Source organism: Salmo trutta, chromosome 17 (genome assembly GCF_901001165.1).
Source record: "Salmo trutta chromosome 17, fSalTru1.1, whole genome shotgun sequence".
In the NCBI taxonomy this organism is placed as follows: Eukaryota; Metazoa; Chordata; class Actinopteri; order Salmoniformes; family Salmonidae; genus Salmo; species Salmo trutta.
The window spans coordinates 12,784,633-12,792,323 of record NC_042973.1 but is presented as its reverse complement, the minus strand read 5'-3'; the positions used below and the strand labels follow the sequence as shown (position 1 = coordinate 12,792,323).

The window sequence follows — 7,691 nt, the reverse complement described above, 5'->3', positions numbered from 1 at the left end:
CTACCCCCTCTTCTCTCTCTCTCTCTACCCCCCCTCTCTCTCTACCCCTCTTCTTTCTCTCTCTCTCTCTATACCCCTCTTCTCTCTCTCTCTTTCTACCCCACTTCTCTTTATCTCTCTCTACCCCTCATCTCTCTCTTTACCCCTCTTCTCTCTCTCTCTCTACCCCTCTTCTCTTTCTCTCCCTCTCTCTCTCTCTCTCTCTCTCTCTACCCCTCTTCTCTTTCTCTCCCTCTCTCTCTCTCTACCCCTCTTCTCTTTCTCTCCCTCTCTCTCTCTCTCTACCCCTCATCTCTCTCCCTCTCTTTCTCTCATTCTCTCTACCCCCTTCTATCTTACTCTCTCTCATTCGCTCTACACTCTCTCTCTGTCTCATTCTCTGCCCCCTCTCTCTCTCTTTCTCTCTCATGCTCTGAACGTGAGCTTTTCACCGTGTGATGTTTTCGCTGTATGACACATGCCCATTGCTATGTCAGGTCCTCTTGTCTGAGTCCCAGTACTGAGGCTGGTGACCGCTGGGTCATTGTGGAGACTGAGGGCCTGTCATCTCGAGGGGAATGGACAATGTGAGATCCCCATGTATTGTGCAACACTAAGGGAGCCAGACCTCCATGTACACTTAAAGGTGACGGAGAGGGAGCCAGACCCCCATGTACACTTAAAGGTGACGGAAAGGGAGCCAGACCTCCATGTACACTTAAAGGTGACGGAAAGGGAGCCAGACCTCCATGTACACTTAAAGGTGACGGAAATGGCCCCAAAAAAACTCCAGTGGGAGTTTGGAATCTCAGATGCACTTCCGCTTTACAAAATGTACTTTTCCGTTTCACTAAAAAAGAGTGGGGGACCGAAGTGTATGAGAGTAATGTTGTGACTTTGTGATAGAACACTCCTCTCCCCGGTCATGTCCGACCATTTACAGAGAGCTGGCCGAGAACATCTGAATGAACGCAGAAATAAACTACATTTCAGAGAAAAGTGAGCTAAATACAACTTTTATATTTTACTTTATTCCATGTTATTTCTTACTTTACTTTTCAAAGAGGCAGCAGAAGTTATTCATATGTGAAATGAAATTATATTGTAGACCCTTGAAATATTAGAGCGACGAGGGTACCAGTCTCTGCAGTCAAACAGAGAAGTCAGCCGTTTGCTATTGTCGTTGTTGTTTTCCTGCTTGTATCACAATGCATTCTGGTACTTGTAGTCCTGTAATGCTTTTTTTTAAAGGTGAAGAACATGGTGTGGTTATCAGATCAATTTATTTTTAGTTGGTTTTAATGTGGATAAAACATGTTTGAATTTCATATGAAATGTTCTTGTTTTGGCAAAGGAAAGCTATGGGGAAAAATGGAAAAAAACACAAATAAAGCTTTTTGTCTATAGCGGATATAGCTCTGGTTTACAGTGTGACATTTCTATACTGTAGGCTACAGAGTGAATACATTATCAAAGTATTTAGAACTGCTGTTTCAATCAAACATGCGCTCTTGTTTACGGTGTCTTTACCTAAACTAAATTGCAGTCTAATGTTGATAAGCCAATTTGGTAAAAATAATGTCTGCATATGGATTTAAAAATATATATATATATATATATATATATATATATATATATATATATATACTTTTTTTTTACATTTTATTAATTGGCACTTGTTAAAAAACATTCAACAGTTCATGCGTTTAAGAAATGGAACTTCACAGAGAGCTGGGTGGTTTAAGATATTTCCAAAGGTCATCTGTAGCTAGGTTTCCATCCAACTGGTGACAGATTTTCATGCAAATATTCTAAAATCTGCAGAAAAACAATATGTGCATTTCCCACCAGAGGCGTGTTTCCATCAAATGGACTTGCTGTGTATAAAAGGCTGTGCATGATGACGTAGTTCAGATAAAACATGTATTTTGCGGTTAAATCCCCATGTACCGAATAGTTAAATGGGTTTTATTTGTCAAACGGCAGCCAAGCATCGATCATCATGTCACCAGAATAAAAGCATCTATATTTATTGGAAAGGAGCATCAAGCTGGTGAAGTTCATCATAATGTATTTCATCTGTACTCTAATAAACTGCATGCCTCCCAAGTCGTAGTAGGAGAACTACACAACATGTCATCTAGTGACTCCAACTTTACTCCCATATCATGCTTATTATATCAATATTTGCACATAAAAGCGTTTCCACAGCCATTTCTCGCATAATTAATTTTACAGACACAAAAGGATCCCACTTGTCTAGTGTATTTTGTTTTATCAACATTTGAAAAGTCTAACAACAAATGTACTTCAGGCCTGTTTCCATCAGGCCTGTTTTCATCTGGCCTGTTTCCATCTGGCCTGTTTCCATCAGGCCTGTCGTGACATTTTATATCCGAAATGTACTTTAAATGCATAAAAAGGTTGGATGGAAACCTGGTTAACGTGATGGATTCTGACTATTCTCTTCCCTGTGATGCATGACAATAAAAAAGATTTAGCCTCGGATAAAACCTATTTTAATCAAAGAATGGACTTTCAGACCTGTGACGATTGACTTCTTATGAGTGTTCAGAGGGAAGATAATTTAAGGAATGTATCAATCAGTGTTTAAAATTTAACAAATAAAACTTCCACTAAAAGTGGCCTCTGATTTTGGCTTTAAAATCTCAATCTTTTTACTCGATTCTGTCTGTGTCACTGCATCATCGCTTTCCAAAGAGCTGCTCTGACTGGTGTAGGATTGACTCATCTCTCTCAAAGAGACTAGAGAGAGCTTTCTATATCTCATGCAATCAGCTGTCCTGGAGGAATATGCAAATACCTTTGGAGGGATTATAGAATGATCAATACTTTGTCATGATTCAAGTTCCCTCAAATGATTCAAGTTCCCTCAAATGATACAAGTTCCCTCAAATGCCTAAAATGATAACAACTTCACTCTTTAAAAAAAGGGTTCTGAAAGGGTTCTTCGGCTGTCCCCATAGGATAACCCTTATTGGTTCCAGGTAGAATCCTTTTGGGTTCCATGTAGAACCCTCTGTAGAAATGGTTATTCATGGAACCCAAAAGGGTTCTACCTGGAACCAAAAGGGTTCTTCAAAGGGTTCTCCTATGGGGACAGCCGAAGAACCCTTTAAGGTTCTAGATAGCACCTTTTTTCTAAGATTGTAATATATGCTATAATATAATACAAGCAAATAGTTAATGAAATTAAATCCAATCAAATCAAATTGTATTTGTCACATACACGGAATACATCAGGTGTAGACTTTACCTTGAAACGCTTGCTTACGAGCCCTTCCCAACGATGCAGAGTTAAACAATTATAATAAAAATAAAAATAGTGACACAAGAGGAATAAAATACACAAGAATGGAGCTATATACAGGGAGTACCAGATCAATGTGGAGCTATATACAGGGAGTACCAGATCAATGTGGAGCTATATACAGGGAGTACCAGATCAATGTGGAGCTATATACAGGGAGTACCAGATCAATGTGGAGCTATATACAGGGAATACCAGATCAATGTGGAGCTATATACAGGGAGTACCAGATCAATGTGGAGCTATATACAGGGAGTACCAGATCAATGTGGAGCTATATACAGGGAGTACCAGATCAATGTGGAGCTATATACAGGGAGTACCAGATCAATGTGGAGCTATATACAGGGAGTACCAGATCAATGTGGAGCTATATACAGGGAGTACCAGATCAATGTGGAGCTATATACAGGGAGTACCAGATCAATGTGGAGCTATATACAGGGAATACCAGATCAATGTGGAGCTATATACAGGGAATACCAGATCAATGTGGAGCTATATACAGGGAATACCAGATCAATGTGGAGCTATATACAGGGAGTACCAGATCAATGTGGAGCTATATACAGGGAGTACCAGATCAATGTGGAGCTATATACAGGGAATACCAGATCAATGTGGAGCTATACACAGGTATTGTAGCACCAGTACCAGATCAATGTGCAGAGCTATGAGGTACTTGAGCTAGATATGTAGATGAAGGCAGGGTAAAGTGACTAGACATCAGGATAGATAATAATAAGGTATTTGAGCTAGATATGTAGATGAAGGCAGGGTAAAGTGACTAGACATCAGGATAGATAGTAACAAGGTATTTGAGGTAGATATGTACATGAAGGCAGGGTAAAGTGACTAGGCATCAGGATAGATAATAATAAGGTATTTGAGGTATATATGTTCATGAAGGCAGGGTAAAGTGACTAGGCATCAGGATAGATAATAATAAGGTATTTGAGGTAGATATGTACATGAAGGCAGGGTAAAGTGACTAGGCATCAGGATAGATAATAATAAGGTATTTGAGGTAGATATGTACATGAAGGCAGGGTAAAGTGACTAGACATCAGGATAGATAATAATAAGGTATTTGAGGTAGATATGTAGATGAAGGCAGGGTAAAGTGACTAGGCATCAGGATAGATAATAATAAGGTATTTGAGGTAGATATGTACATGAAGGCAGGTTAAAGTGACTAGGCATCAGGATAGATAGTAATAAGGTACTTGAGCTAGATATGTAGATGAAGGCAGGGTAAAGTGACTAGACATCAGGATAGATAATAATAAGGTATTTGAGGTAGATATGTACATGAAGGCAGGGTAAAGTGACTAGACATCAGGATAGATAATAATAAGGTATTTGAGGTAGATATGTACATGAAGGCAGGGTAAAGTGACTAGACATCAGGATAGATAATAATAAGGTATTTGAGGTAGATATGTAGATGAAGGCAGGGTAAAGTGACTAGGCATCAGGATAGATAATAATAAGGTATTTGAGGTAGATATGTACATGAAGGCAGGTTAAAGTGACTAGGCATCAGGATAGATAGTAATAAGGTACTTGAGCTAGATATGTAGATGAAGGCAGGGTAAAGTGACTAGGCATCAGGATAGATAATAATAAGGTATTTGAGGTAGATATGTACATGAAGGCAGGGTAAAGTGACTAGACATCAGGATAGATAATAATAAGGTATTTGAGGTAGATATGTACATGAAGGCAGGGTAAAGTGACTAGGCATCAGGATAGATAATAATAAGGTATTTGAGGTAGATATGTACATGAAGGCAGGGTAAAGTGACTAGACATCAGGATAGATAATAATAAGATATTTGAGGTAGATATGTACATGAAGGCAGGGTAAAGTGACTAGGCATCAGGATAGATAATAATAAGGTATTTGAGGTAGATATGTACATGAAGGCAGGGTAAAGTGACTAGACATCAGGATAGATAACAATAAGGTATTTGAGGTAGATATGTACATGAAGGCAGGGTAAAGTGACTAGACATCAGGATAGATAATAATAAGGTATTTGAGGTATATATGTACATGAAAGCAGGGTAAAGTGACTAGACATCAGGATAGATAATAATAAGGTATTTGAGGTAGATATGTACATGAAAGCAGGGTAAAGTGACTAGACATCAGGATAGATAATAATAAGGTATTTGAGGTAGATATGTACATGAAGGCAGGGTAAAGTGACTAGACATCAGGATAGATAATAATAAGGTATTTGAGGTAGATATGTACATGAAGGCAGGGTAAAGTGACTAGACATCAGGATAGATAATAATAAGGTATTTGAGGTATATATGTACATGAAAGCAGGGTAAAGTGACTAGACATCAGGATAGATAATAATAAGGTATTTGAGGTATATATGTACATGAAAGCAGGGTAAAGTGACTAGACATCAGGATAGATAATAATAAGGTATTTGAGGTAGATATGTACATGAAGGCAGGGTAAAGTGACTAGACATCAGGATAGATAATAATAAGGTATTTGAGGTAGACATGTACATGAAGGCAGGTTAAAGTGACTAGACATCAGGATAGATAATAATAAGGTATTTGAGGTAGATATGTACATGAAGGCAGGGTAAAGTGACTAGACATCAGGATAGATAATAATAAGAGTAAAATAAAGAACAGAGTAGCAGCAGCAAATGATTAGTGCAAAAGTGTGTGTGTGTGTGTGTTTGTGTTGTGTCTATATGTTGTGTGTGTGTGTGTGTGTGTGTGTAGTGTATGTGAATATGTGTTAGTTTTGTGTGTGAGTGAGTGTGTATATGTAAATATAGTCTTGTCAGTGTGCACAGAGTCATTGCAAGATGGGGTCAGGGCAGATAGTCCAGGTAACCATTTAATAAAATATTTACCAGTCTTACAACTTGGGGGTAGAAGCTGTCTCGGAGCTTGCTGGTCCGAGAACTGATGCTCCGGTACTGTTTGCCGGGACGGTAGCAGAGTGAACAGTCTATGGCTTGGGTGGCTAGAATCTTTTGCAATTGTTCGGGCCTTTCTCTGACACGGCCTGATATAGAGGTCCTGGATGACAGGGAGCTCGGCCCCGTTAATGTACTGGGCTGTCCAGACCACCCTCTGTAGCGCTTTGCCAGCGAGGGCGGTGCATTTGCCATACCAAGTGGTGATGCAACCAGACAAGATGCTCTCGATGGTGCAGCTGTATAACTTTTTGAGGGCCCGAGGGCCATTGCCAAATCTTTTTAGCCTCCTGAGGGGGAAGAGGTCGTGCCCTCTTCACGACTGTGCGGGTGTGTGTGGACCATGTTAAGTCCTTAGGGATGTGGATGCCAAGGAACTTGAAGCTCTCAACCTGATCTACTATAGCCCCATCGATGTTGATGGGGGCGTGCTCTCCTCTCTTTCTCCTGTATTCCATGGTCAGCTCCTAGATCTTACTGACGTTGAGTGAGAGGTTGTTGTCCTGGCACCACACTGCCAAGTCTCTGACATCCTCTTTCAAGGCCTACCTTCAAATTCAGTGCCTCTTTTCTTGACATCATGGGAAAATCAAAAGAAATCAGGAAGGATCTCAGAAAAAAAATTGTAGACCACCAAAAGTCTGGTTCATCCTTGGGAGCAATTTCCAAACGCCTGAAGGTACCACGTTCATCTGTACAAACAATAGTACGCAAGTATAAACACCATGGGACCACGCAGCCGTCATACCGCTCAGGCAGGAGAAGCATTCTGTCTCCTAGAGATGAACGTACTTTGGTGCGAAAAGTGCAAATCAATCCCAGAACAACAGCAAAAGATATTTTGAAGATGCTGGAGGCAACAGGTACAAAAGTATCTATATCCACAGTAAAACGAGTCCTATATCAACATAACTTGAAAGGCCGCTAAGCAAGGAAGAAGCCACTGCTCCAAAATTGCCATAAAAAAGCCAGACTACAGTTTGCAACTGCACATGGGGACAAAGATCGTACATTTTGGAGAAATGTCCTCTGGTCTGATGAAACAAAAATAGAACTGTTTGGCCATAATGACCATTGTTATGTTTGGAGGAAAAAGGGGAAGCTTGCAAGCCAAAGAACACCATCCCGTAAAGCACGGGGGTGGTAGCATCATGTTGTGGGAGTGCTTTGCTGCAGGAGGGACTGGTGCACTTGACAAAATAGATGGCATCATGAGGAAGTAAAATGATGTGGATATTTTCAAGCAACATCTCAAGACATCAGTCAGGAAGTTAAAGCTTGGTCGCAAATGGGTCTTCCAAATGGACAATGACCCCAAGCATACTTCCAAAGTTGTGGCAAAATGGCTTAAGGATAACATAGTCAAGGTATTGGAGTGGCCATCACAAAGCCCTGACCTCAATCCTGTAGAAAATTTGTGG

General features: G+C 40.1%; 1 long non-coding RNA gene across 1 annotated transcript; it reads left to right on the top strand.

Moving 5' to 3' along the window:
• The first annotated feature begins 301 nt into the window (after positions 1-301).
• LOC115151609 (uncharacterized) lies at positions 302-1,394 on the top strand. Its single transcript, XR_003867331.1, has 2 exons — positions 302-703; positions 743-1,394. It is a non-coding gene; the product is annotated as an uncharacterized LOC115151609 (long non-coding RNA).
• The last annotated feature ends 6,297 nt before the right edge of the window (positions 1,395-7,691 follow it).